Source organism: Hibiscus syriacus, unplaced genomic scaffold, assembly GCF_006381635.1.
Source record: "Hibiscus syriacus cultivar Baekdansim isolate YM2019G1 unplaced genomic scaffold, ASM638163v2 tig00112498_pilon, whole genome shotgun sequence".
Classification (NCBI taxonomy): Eukaryota; Viridiplantae; Streptophyta; class Magnoliopsida; order Malvales; family Malvaceae; genus Hibiscus; species Hibiscus syriacus.
The window spans coordinates 1,368,818-1,383,312 of record NW_024063347.1 but is presented as its reverse complement, the minus strand read 5'-3'; positions in this window follow the sequence as shown (position 1 = coordinate 1,383,312).

Below are 14,495 nucleotides of genomic sequence, written 5' to 3'. Positions count from 1 at the left end.
ATAGGGTTTTTTTTGGGTAGTGATAGAGATGTTAGATAGTGAAGGAGACAAAAACAGGATTCATATAGTTCACGCTCTCGAGTAGGCTACGATTATCTACTCGCTTCACATGTTGTTGATATCAACGTGGAAGATAACCATTGGATATGATTCGTTGGAAAAAAAATAAAAAAAATAAAGTATATCTAATTGTTAGGCGATTTTCCCCAAAATTCACCCTACACCTATATATTTTCATGTCAGACACCGTTCAAGTTATATTTCTCGATCTATCACTCTTTTGCAGGAAAGTGCCCCATGCACCGTGCTTTAGACTGATTTGACGTCACGTGGGGTAAGGTGTGCCCATACAGCGCACTTTGTTAAACATGTAAAAAATTCGAGTGCTAATTGTATAAATATTTTTAAATTGGTATCTAATATGTAATTAATTTCTGTTAGAGTAATGTAACATCTTAAACAACGAGTTAGTGATTAAATTGTAAAAATTCAGAAATTGGTGATTAAGGTATAATAATTGAATAGTTTAAAAATGATTGTTAGTAAATATGAAATGAATTAAAGGACAAAATGGTCATTTGTAAAGAAAAATAATTAAAAATTTGGATGGGTTTATATTAACCCACGTTGAAGAGAATTGAAGGCAAAAATTGGTTCCAAGTTCTATTTATCTTCTTGTTTGCCTCTTCTTCACGGTGGCTTTGGGCTACAAGGTAGGTTGGATTTTTATGGTTAATTTCTGGAATTTTAAAGAGAGTTTTGATTGTTTAGATGTTATATAAGCTAAAGGAAAGCTTATATTACATTAAAACAACAAGATAAATGTTTTAGAGATAGATTTGAAAAATGGGGTTTTAGATGAAATTTTGATATGGATGAGTTTTTGAAGTTTAAATAAGATTTCTGACTTGTCAATAGGTTAATTAAGGAATATGGAGTGTTAGAATTGATTAATAACATGTTTGAAATTTGGGTATGATTATTAGTTTTAAGAATTTGAATGAAGTATTGGAAATAATAAAGTGTTGAAATGATAGAAGTTATTTAATATGGTTGTAGTTAAGTTTGGTGGTATGAAAGGAACTTTGTATTAGAAAATTTAGTGAAGAGTTGATGATTTTCGGGTTTGAACAGTAAAATTTACAGATTATGCAGAGGGAATCGATTTCCCCTAAAGGAAAAGGTTGAAGCTTGGTTTATTAAATTAGTCTAAGTTGTTAGTATCAAATTACAAGGGTTAGGCTTTTGATAACCATCTTGAAAAATTATGTTTATGTAAATATAAAACGTAATCCTATTCCGGAACAATCGAAGGGTTAGGATTGAATCAACAAAAGCGAGGCCAAGGTGAGTGCATATTATAAGTATAGTGAAATGGAATAAGACTTGTGATAAGTCTAATTCCTATGTTGATTTTTATAGTACAATAGTTATGAACATGCATACATGATAATTATTATGATACATGCATAAGGTATATATGTTCATATGATTTGATAAATGATATATGTGAATAGATTCAAATGCACATGTGATATGATAAGTGATATGAGCTATGTGATCACAAGAGAAATGACATGAGCACATGAACATATAAAACATAAGAATAATGCACATAGTATACGATATGAGAGCTATAGGTATAGTTGGCATGCCAAGAGTTGAGGGTTTCATAGGTCTTTCGGAACATATTCACAGGTCCTTCGAGACAAATTTCATATGCCACTCAGTGGGACTTATACGAGCTGTGGTGACAACAATAGTGCACAACCTCAATGTACTCGAATACCTTGAGTTCTCAGTAATGTACATGGGCTTATAAAATGTTATTAAAGGTAATTGCATTATTATTGTTGTAGGTTACCATATTGAATTACATGTTATATGATTGAATGGATAGATTGCATGTTCATATTCATAAGGAATGTATCATTATTATATTTTATATGCCTCATTAAGTCTATGACTTAGCGTGTAAGTGATTTACACGTAGGTACCAAGAACCAAGAATAGCGGAAATAGGAGTGGCAAGAACAACAACACTGCTAGAAGATCATATCAGAAGTAACTAATAAAGTATGTATTTTGGTTGTATATAGTATGTTGGCATGTAAGAAATGTTTTAGTACGAACGTTCTGATCGACTTTTCTAATGTTTTAAACGTATTCATGTAAATATAAATGTATAGTAATTAACAATTAATTTTTTACGAGTTTTATGTAATTTTTACGAAATCAGTGTAGCAGTATTGTAGCAGTGCATCGATGCACAATTTGTATTCGAAGTTTTTATGTATCGGTGCTCTGTAGCAGTTTACTGTTCACGGTACTGTAGCAAGTTATTGTTCATATGTATTTTATTGTTCATAAAAGAAAAAAAAAATTCTTAAATTGGTTATAACGAATATAATTAAATAGTATATTATCGTATTTTATTAAAATAAGTTCAAATGTTTTGTTATTTTGTAAGGAAAAGTGTTTTAAAAAGGCAATGTGACATCTCAGACTCGTATTCGGGTCGGATACGGGTTGGGGTGTTACAAGTAATATATGTGTAAAAACGCCAACTTTATCTATTTTTTTTTGTGATATTATTTTTAACAACAGTTAATAATGTTTATTGACTTTTAAAATTAATTGTTTAAAAATATTAAAATAAATTTTAATTACAATTGGCCGTTTCTTGGGCCTTTTTTTCTCAAAAAATCACCAGTGACCGGTATATTTACCTATCTCACACCGGTCATACTATATTTCCGATCTAACACCCTTAGTAGTAAAGCGCGTCCCCTGAACCGTGATATATGTCGATTTGGCACCACGTGGGGTAAGGCGCGCCCCCTGCACTGCGCTATATGCTGACATGGGATACACGTGGGTATAGCGCATATCAGGGGTCGCGCCTTACCTGTATATCTGCCACGCGTCAGAAAGGTGCACCCTCTGCCCCGCGCTATATGTTTAATTACCCCCATACCCCGACGCTTCACACCCCAATCCTCCCTATAATTACCCCAATCCTCAATCACTTTCATCACACCAAATTCTCTCAACTTCTCTCAAATACTCTTACATTCTCTGTTTAAGGTATATTTTATTATATTTTTAATATTTTGTATTTAATTTATTTAAATATTTTAATTTATTTAATATTTTACTTATATAATTTTTTTTGCAAATATATAATGGAAGGCGGTCTACTTCGCTTGGATGGAAATCATATATCTCGACACTTTACTGATATGGTAACATTTTAACGTTTTAGTTTAATTTAAATTATTAGTAATAATTTGTTAATTTATTTAATGCATGATTATTAGATTAAGAATTAATTTTTGTAATTATTTATTTTTAGGAGAAGAACCGTGTATTAGATCCATTTATTAGGAACCTTAAGTTAGTGATGCTTAGCCGTGTCTTGCCATATTTAGTAGAGGCTGGATTTGGTTACATAGGTAGATATCAGGGTCACTGTAAGATAGAACCAGACCTTATCTCTGCCTTAGTAGAGCGGTGGAGGCCGGAGACCCATATATTTTATCTTCCGTGCGGAGAGTGCACGATTACACTTCAGGATGTTGCTATGCACTTGGGCCTTCCAATGGATAGGGATGTTATATCAGGGATCGTGCAGGGTTCCTGGACTACTTTGTGCAGGGAAAATCTAGGACGTGTCCCGGAAAGTTTTAACGGTGGTCGGATACCGTTAGATTGGTTAGATGCCAATTTTCGGGAGTTGAGGGAAGACGCGTCTGAGGATGAAGTTAAAATGTATGCACGTGCATGCATACTGCAGCTGATAGGAGGGTTGTTGATGCCGGACATATCGCGCAACCAAGTTCACTGCATGTGGTTGCGATATCTGAGCGACTTTCATCTGGCCGGATCATTCAGTTGGGGCTCGGCAGTTTTGGCTTCGCTGTACAGGGAGATGTGTCGAGCCATTGACTACAGGAGTAATGCTATAGGCGAATGTCTCCTGTTGCTGCAGTATTGGCCATGGTATCGATTGCCCTTTTTATATCCCGTTGTGAAGAACCCATTCGTATTTCCACTACTCCTGAGGTAATTATAAAACTGATTTCGTATATTAATAATTTTATAAAGCGTATAATAAATTTTTTTCCTTCAATAGGTGGTCTTCAAATAGGAAAAATCATCAAGAGCTACCTGATGATTTAGAAAAAAATAGGGTGCTAATCGATCAAAAGGTTGCCACACAGGTATGAATTTTAATGTTTAAAAATCGATTTTAGATTATAGTTATATAATTAGATTATTCTTTTGATAAAAATTATATATATTTGTTTTAGTTTGAATGGGTGTCATATTCTACTGATGATGTGAGGGTGGTGATCCATCTGAGTTGAGGAGGGGCCTATTAGATATTTGGATGGCGATGGTCCCCTTGAACTGTTATGCGACCGTCGAATGGCACTCCACTGATCGCTTGCTCCGACAATTTGGTTCTTTTCAACCAATTCCGGAAGCACCTCGTAATATGGACGAGTTGTATAGTACAGATAGACGCTGCAAGATAGATACATATTGGCTGGTGAGACATCATGAGTGGATCGTGTTGTGGGAGGATCGACATCGGCGCCTTTCCCGTAGAGAGCCCATTTTTGATGACCTCTTAATGATTGCTAACGGTTATTATGAGTGGTTCAACAGTAACGAGAAATCGTTTCTGCTTCCCGAGGATGCACGAGGCCAGACATTTTCGCGACGTCGACAGAGACGTTCACTAACACAGCACCATCGTCCCTCGACTCGTGGACGGAGAGCAGGTGCTTCCGGTTCATCCTCAGCTGCACCAGCAGGACCTTCACAGCAGCCACCGTATCCAGCGACTTTCCATTACCAGATGCTGCCGTCACCTTCACCTGGTTTTATAACCCTCCCGCCGCCACCGTCACAGATGACCCCTACTGGAGGCTATTATGGGTCTATGTTTGCAGATCCGACTTGGGGTTCATATGCTGGATATTTGGCAGGTTCAGCCTCATCACCCATAGCTGCAGCACAGACACCTCCTGTACAGTTTTCACGCATAACGATGTATGGGTTTTATTAGTTTTCCCAGTTTTCGCAGGCTGATGGGATAGTCAGTAATACACCTCCAGGGTCCTTATTCTATGGAGGTGCTTCATCGTCATTAGCTCATCATCAACCTAATGTACCTACTCAGGAGGAGGAGGAGGAGGACAACGATGATGGTGATGATGATGATGACAGGGAGGAGTCACAACCAGTGATACGAAAAATCCTCCTCGAGACCGATAGCCACTGCCCTGCTGAACATATTCGCGTCACATGCATCGATAGATTTTGTTTTTTATTATATTTGTATTTAGTTTATTGGATTTTTTAATTGTAATTTTTTATTATTTCTCATTTAATACTTACTTTATTTTGTTAAATTTGTTGGACTTTTTTTTAATGTATTTCAGTTAATTTTGTTTATTACAATTTAATATCAGTTATTGTAATTTGGTTATCATTTACCATTTAATACTTATTGTAAGTTTGTTGCATTTAAAATTATTTTGAAATACCAAATTGTTATTAGTTTGATAAAATTTAATGATTGTGTTCGATAACTTTCTTAAGTTTGTCACTTATTATTTCTTTTATTATAATCACATATAACACAAACATCCAATCTCGTATTATTGTATCATTTTTTTAATCTTCATCAGCGATTATCGAATGACATTAACTTGAAGTAAATGCAAATTAAAGTACAAGAATTATTGTTTGATAAACAAATACATCATTTCCTCATCAATTGTTACTTGATGGCAAAAGAAGTGAACATGTTTTTCTAGTGTGTTTTGGGTTTCTACAATGCTCGCATCTTCTGTCTTGTTTAGATCTTTCTCGAATATCCATATCGTAATGAATTCGATTGGATTTTGGACGACCACGCTCCCTCAATAAACTCAAATTTGGTACAATCAGAAGCTAATCTTGAACCTCATTAGGGTCTTTGTCATTACCTATAGGGGGAACTCAAATTCGTATACCTTAAAAACTTCAGATAGTAGGTATATGGGATCCATAAAATGGTTATAGTCTTGACATGTATGTGAGCAAGCTGCTATCACATGAGAGCATGGATACTTCATAGCTAGAAAAAAACCCGCAGTCACACGTTATGTCTTAACGACACAACTTCAATCCCTTGAAGAGGCCGCGACAACTCTGTGACACAAAACATTTCATGCCTTCTAGAGAAGCTTGTTACAGACATTCCATTTGATGCAAATTTTTTTTGTAGATCTGCAACTAATCTAGGGTGATAGACATGACCACCTTGCATCCAGGTTTGAGCTTGTCCCCCGAGCTTCGCAAAAAGTGCCCCCAAACAAAAATATGTAGTATTTACCAAAGTCGCTACTAGTAAGTGACGTGCACCCTTTAAGGTTGAATTGATTGCCTCTGCCAAGTCGGTCGTCATGTCTCCATATCGATATCCACCATCATATGCATTCGTCCACATTTCTTTATCGATGAGGCTGATGTAATCGTATCCTTCCTCGTTATTCGCCCGCATATCTTGAAGCTTTGATTCAAACGTTCGAGGAAGTAGTTTGTAACCTGATCAAAAAATGTATAACTTACTAACTTGCTTTCTTTGCAAAATTAAAACGATCGAAATAAAACAAACTACATCAGTTTCACTTACCCATGCACACAATTAATTGACGCTCATCATTCTTCTTGTACCTTCCATGGTAGTTCGCAATAATGTGTCGTAGACAATACCTATATTGGACAAAGGGTGGTTGCCACATTGGACCCAAAGACTCCATTACTGCTTTGATCCCAGCTCCGCGATCTGAAATGACACATATGTTTTCCCTCGTGATAACATGTGCACGTAAATTTCGAAGGAAAAAAGCCCAAGAATCTGTATCTTCTCCTTCGACAAGAGCAAAAGCAACTGGAAGAATGTTGCGATTGCCATATTGGACAAATGCCAATAATAAAAATTGCTTGTATTTTCCATACAAGAAATTCTCGTCGATCTGAACCACAGGCTTGTAGTATTTGACAACATTAACGCACTGTGGGTAACTCCAAAAAACCTGGTAGAATTGGCATCTATCGCGAAGAACTCGATCATTATGGTATGCATAGGAGGTTTTGAAGTCCATAATTGTCTTAGGATTCAACGTCCGCACCAGCCTAAACCAACCTGGAAGTTCGTTGTAAGATGCATCCCATTCGCCATGAAGTTTGACAATGGCATTTTGTTTTGCCAACCAAGCTTTTTTTATAGGAGACAGTGTACCCATACTACGATTGTATAGCTAAAATCAACACTGCAATAGCTATATGAGAGCTTGTTTTTACCATGGGCATGATGGCTTGACATATCATTTCAGAGTCCAAGTTGGGATGATCTTGGTTGACCCCTCCAGCACAACATGTGTGAGGACCGTTGTATATTGTTAGTTCTTATATGTTGTTTTTCCTCTTCATTTTTGATACGCAAACCAACCAATTGCATCCATTTTCACGTCGAGCACAATAGCATACATATTTTTTGGTCGTGGATCGGTTGATTCTGGACTGAACAGAATTACGTATATTATATTTTTTTATAGCCATCACTGCTTCTTCTCTGCTTAAAAACTCCATGCCTAAAGATAACTCACCATTATTTATTGATGAGTAATATTCATAGTCACTGAGATGAGGCATATCCGCAAATTATGGCCCGTACATTGCACCATAATCAACTTCATACATGTGTGCAGGAGGGTAAGTTTGTGCCACATTTCCTGGAACTTCATCATCATTGGAGTTGAATTGTTGTGATTCTGGGTGAATGAATAGTCTAGTCTCAGCACCATCCGCACCAGGCTCACGAAGCGGTTCTTCTAGTGGAGATGATGGTTCCTCTATGCGCTCCAAATTTAGGTCGAAGAACCTACTACTTGCATGCCTTCCCCTTGAACTATAAGACATATCGACATTGAGATCGAAAAAGCTCGTAGTCGAATGCCTTCCCCTGGAGCTTGAAGCCATCGTGTCAAATAGAAACTGCACATATGGTTGCGTCGATGGCATCTCCATATTAAGGTCAAACAGATTTGCAGATGAATGCCTTCCCCTTGAACTGGACGCGATGTTGCCATACATGTTGTTCGTCGACTCACCTCGGTAAGGAGTTGCGGATGAATGTCTCCCCATTATGGCATTAAAATCATTACACATTATTGTCGTCGGGCTGTCAACTTGATCAACTTGTTCAACCAGCCTATACTAAGAGCTTAATGATTGACCCCAAACGGCACACACATGTATAAAATTTGCATACATCTCAATATGACGTCTGAATAATTACTTTTAGCTTCAACCATCATTTCAACATCATCATTGTTCAAAAGTTTGAACGTTGTATAAGTTAATGGCAACAATAATATTGGAAATCTGTACTGCAACGACGACATTCTTCTACTACTTCCAACATGAATCTTCCTCGAAATCTTCGTTATCAGTTCCTAAAGAGTTATGTTTCTCTTCAATGATATTTTAACACGCTCATTTGATACGAAAACAACGCCGGTTTCATCTTCTCGAATTTCACCATCATAATAAACAATAGCTGAAAGTCGCGTCATTCTTTTAGTTTAAAAATGCGACAATATTATATCAGCAAAAAAAAAACAACTGAAACAATGTTGATTAAATAAATAATATATAAACGAAAATATAACATAATAAAATTTTTACACATAAACGTAAATAATTTAAATAATATAATTTTATATTATTACCTGTACCGTAAAACTATTTCGACGTATATTCTCGCTTTCTAATTTTACAAACATAGAAATTAATTGACAACAATTAAAATAATATTTTTTTAAATAATCATAATAAACAATAAGTATAATAAAAAAGTTATCACAAAATTACCTTATAACGAAAAATCGCACGAACTTCTGAATCAAATATGAGACAATTGTCAGAATTATTGACTCGTTGACAGAATTGTTGTATTAATTTATAAGTTGAGATGAGAGATGTGAGGAGATGTGAGGAACTTAACCGGAGGAGAAGTGTATTTATAGCCGAGAAAAGTTGTTATAATTATACAAGGCGCGGCCCCTGCCCCGCGCCTTATATAATTATATCAGTTAAAGGTATGGCGCGACCCCGATCCGCACTATACTCACGTGTATTCCATGTCAACATATAGCGCGGTTCAGGTGGCGCGCCTTACCCCACGTGGCGCCAAATCAACATATAGCACGGTGCAGGGGGCGCGCTTTACTGTAAAGGGTGTTAGATCAGAAAATATAGACTGGCCGGTGTTAGATCGATAAATATACCGGTCACCGGTATTTTTTCGGGAAAAACGCCTTAAAATTGAGATATCAAATTAATTATTATTCACTTTTTTAAAAAATAAATAAAAATATAATAAAAATGAATTAAAAATGAATAAAATTCAATAAAAACATAATGTAAAGCTAAAAAATATCACCTCTTTATTTAAAATATTCTTTCTAATATTAATTTAAAAAAATATAAAATAGATATTAAATTTTAATTTTATTAAAAATGAATAAACATTATTAACTGTTTTTAAAAAATAATAATTAATGAATAATAATTTATTTGATCCCTCAATTATAATAAAAAGTTTATTTTAGTCAAGTTTATGATTGTTAAATAGTCGTAGGTGTAGAAAGCTACAAGAATCGAATGAAAATTCGATCATACAAAGTCAATAACTGAAAATTGTCTAACTGCCGTCTAAATATCAACTCAATTGTACCACGAATAAACATCCGATCAAAGAGTTAATCTTTTCTACTCAATCTTCACAAAAACTGTTTTGTCTCATCATTAATTATTATTTTTAACAACAATTAATATTATTTATTCATTTTTAATAAAATTAAAAATTAAAAATTATTTTATATTTTTTAAAATTAATATTAAAAATAATATTTTAAATAAAGAGGTGATATTTTTAGCTTGATATTATATTTTAATTGAATTTTATTCATTTTTATTTATTTGTTAAAAAAGGGAATAAATAATTCATTTGATCTCTCAATTGTAATTAAAAGTTTATTTTAATATTTTTAAACAATTAATTTTAAAAGTCAATAAACATTATTAACTGTTATTAAAAATAATATCACAAAAAAATAAATAGATAAAGTTGGCGTTTTTACATAAATATCACCCTAACAAAAATTAATTACATATTAGACACCACTTTAAAAATATTTATAAAATTAACACCCAAATTTTTTACACGTTTAATAAGGTGTGTTGCGGGCTGCCACTACAGCGCCTTGTTAAACGTGTAAAAAATCCGGGTGCTAATTTTACAAATATTTTTAAATTTATGTCTAATATGTAATTAATTTATGTTAGGGTGATATATGTGTAAAAATTCCAACTTTATCTATTTATTTTTTGTGATATTATTTTTAACAACAATTAACATGTTTATTGACTTTTAAAATTAATTGTTTAAAAATATTAAAATAAACTTTTAATTATAATTGAGAGATCAAATTAATTATTATTCACTTTTTTAAAAAATAAATAAAAATACGATAAAAACAAATTAAAAATGAATAAAATTCAATAAAAATATAATGTAAAGCTAAAAAATATCACCTCTTTATTTAAAATATTCTTTCTAATATTAATTTTAAAAATATAAAATAAATATTAAATTTTAATTTTATTAAAAATGAATAAACATTATTAATTGTTTTTAAAAAATAATAATTAATGAACAATAATTCATTTGATCTCTCAATTGTAATTAAAAGTTTATTTTAGTCAAGTTTATGATTGTTAAATAGTCGTAGGTGTGGAAAGCTATAGGAATCGAATGAAAATTCGATCGTACAAAGTCAATAACTTAAAATTGTCTAATTGTTGTCTAAATATCAACTCAATTGTATCACGAATAAACATCCGATCAAAGAGTTGATCTTTTCTGCTCAATCTTCACAAAAACTGTTTTGTCTCGTCATTAATTATTATTTTTTAACAACAGTTAATAATATTTATTCATTTTTAATAAAATTAAAATTTATTATTTATTTTATATTTTTTTAAAATTAATATTAGAAATAATATTTTAAATAAAAATGTGATATTTTTAGCTTTACATTATACGTTTATTGAATTTTATCCATTTTTAATTATTTTTTATTGTATTTTTAATTATTTTTAAAAAAATAAATAATAATTCATTTGATCTCTCGATTGTAATAAAAGTTTATTTTAATATTTTAAACAATTAATTGTAAAATTCAATAAACATTATTAACTGTTGTTAAAATTAATATCACAAAAAAATAAATAGATAAAGTTGGTGTTTTTACACAAATATCACCATAACAGAAATTAATTACATATTAGGCACAACTTTAAAAATATTTACAAAATTAACACCTGAATTTTTTACATGTTTAACAAGGCGCGTTGTAGGGGGCGCACCTTTCTGCAAATGTTGTTAGATCGGGAAATATAGGTTGAACGGTGTATGACAAGGAAATATATAGGTGTAGGGTGATTTTTTTGGGAAAATCGCTTAATTTTTAAATTTTGTGAGATTTTCTTTTGGAAGGGATGATGTAATCAGTAAAATCAACCATTCAGACATTGCCACGTTATTTTTATTTCATTTTAGTTGCGTTTTGGATCTCATAAAACTGTATTCTTAAATCGTGACTTGAATACAGTGTTTTGAAAATCGGACCGGATCGGTCGGTTCAACCGGGAACCGTTGCCTAGTCCGGTTCAATCTACACCGGTTGAACCGCTACTAGTGAACTGGCCGAAACCGCTAAACTGTTCGAACCAGACCGACTGAAAACCAGAAAAAATCGAAAAAAAACCACCAATTTTGTTTTTTTTTAAATTAAACCAAACTACGTCATTTGTTAAACGAGCCAAGTCGAATTCGAGTATTACTGAGCTCGACTCGAACTTGAAAACTTTAACAGTAAGCTCAACTCGACTCAAACTCACGACTAAAATTATCAAGTTCAACTCAAACTCGAAATATAATATTTAAACTTGAACTCAAAAAAAATTTAGAAGCTCGATTGAAGCCTAAAATTCGAGCTTGATTGAAGCGAAAGAATAGTTCACTCAATGCTCACCAAAAAGTTCAATGATTTTGAATGCCAAATTACCTCTATTATTTATAGAAGTTAGTTGTGATGCTCTTCTATGTTTCTTAGCCATGTGGGATTGTTTTGTTCTCATATTTTTACTCTTTAGACTTTTGGGATGCTCTTCTATGTTTCTTAGCAATGTGAGATTGTTTTAAAAAAAATTAAACCAAACAATATCCTTTTATTATGATTTTTTAGCCCTAAATTTATTTTTTAATTATAGTTATATAATTATAATTATTATTTAATATGTTTTACCTTAAATATTATGTTGTAGTTAATTTGAATCATTTTGTTTCACTTGATTTTATGGTTTTTAACTTATATATGTTACGACTTGCTTTAAATATGACTTATGATATAAAAAATTATTTTTTATTAAATATTTTTGGTATTTTTATTTATTTTTTTAAATAATTATGATGTCGTCTGGTTCTTCCGACCGGTCAAACCGGTTCGATCGGTTGAACCAGTGAACCGGTAGCATGGTCGGTTCGCTAACCGGTCTGGTTCTAAAAACCATGCTTGAATGTGGAGTAGACCGTTTCAAGTAAGGGTAAATTATAAGATTTCATCACTCGATTTATTCTTACTTTTATTTAGGTCACTAAAGTTTAAAAAATTTCAATTTACTTATTTAACTTTCTATTTACTCCTATTTTGATAATTCGAGTATTAAATCAAAAATAGAAAGTTGATATGACAGTCACATGCGCTGGTTTGAACTGGTTTTTACTGACATAAGATTTATGTTTTTTCCACGTTATTTTCCTTTTTTTTCTTTTATATTTTACCATCTTCTTTCAAAAATAAAAATTTACAATATTATTATTGTCTCACATTAGTGTTGCAATTTTTTTTGGGTGTCATCTCTGGCCACTCAAGATGTTGAAAAACTCGTTTCATCGTCTTCTATTATTTCATCAAGTTAGATTTTATTCAAATCATTTTAAAATTCATAAAACTCACCCCAAATCCAAAATTTATATCGTAAATCACTTTAATCTATAAATATTCACTATCCATTCAGTGTAGAATCAAAATATGTAATTTTCATTCTCATTCTCCACCTCCCACCATTGTTATTTGGAAGAAGATATTTCATCATCGATAGATCAAAAGAAATTCAAAATTATGAGGTTTTTCCACAAAAATAAATAAATTTTTTGGATCGTCTCATTATTTTTAAAAGGGAAATGTTCAATCATAACGTGTCGTTAAGTTTTAACGATAGGAGAATTATCAGATAATAGCAAATAAAAAATTTCGTAAGTTAATTAAAAAATGACTAAAATAAGAGTGAGAAGAACACTAAGTGATAAATTTTATAATTTATGATTTGTATAATATATGAGAAATTATTTCGGTTCTTTTTCGCTTTTAACCTACTCTTAATTGTTCCTTTTTAATCTACTCTTAACGTTTAGATTATTATATATTTAACTCAACCAAAAACGATTAAATTTTAATTTAATTGATAACACTATTAATACAACATCTCGAAGGCATAGACTAATAATGTTTACATTATTAATACAACTAGGCCGGACAAACAAGTTGGCAACTATATTATTAATTCTTAGCTTCCCTAAGATGAAGGGCATAGAATAATACTTAGGTGAAGTATATCAAATGTTATAAAATTATTTTTAAACTATTTTTTGTTCAATAAATTATTTAATATTATAAAATAGTCATAAACTTTTCAAACATTTACAAAATGATTATTAAATTTGTCAAATGATTATAAAATAATCATTAAACTTGTTAAAATTTATTATTATTTATGGCATCACTAGGCTATTTTGGAGTAACTCCATAAATTTAATTAACATTTTATAATATTTCAAAATTTTATAGAAAAAAGGGACTATTTTAACATATATTTTATCTTGATGTTTAAAATTATTATATGACTTTATTTATCTATCAAATAGTTAAAAGGTTACGAGTCAAAATTGGATATACGGATGAAATCAATGAAATAAAAACATATATCAAATAGTAGATTTATTCATGAACTAAATTGGAACAGACTATAATTGAATTTTAAAGTAAATTGTATCCAAATTTAAAACTAGATTTGTTTCACTTATTTTTATTATTTAAATAATAATAAGATATACTAATATCTATATCTTCTGTAATTAAATATGAAAAAGTTTACTTAATCCGATTTATACTGTATGAGATTAATTTAAATTTAAAAATTATTAATATGATTGAATCTAATAAGTTAAAACAGATAAAAAAAACTCGCGAAAATGTCTATCAAGATTTATGTGTACGTATGAATGAAGAACAATATGCTAGAGAATG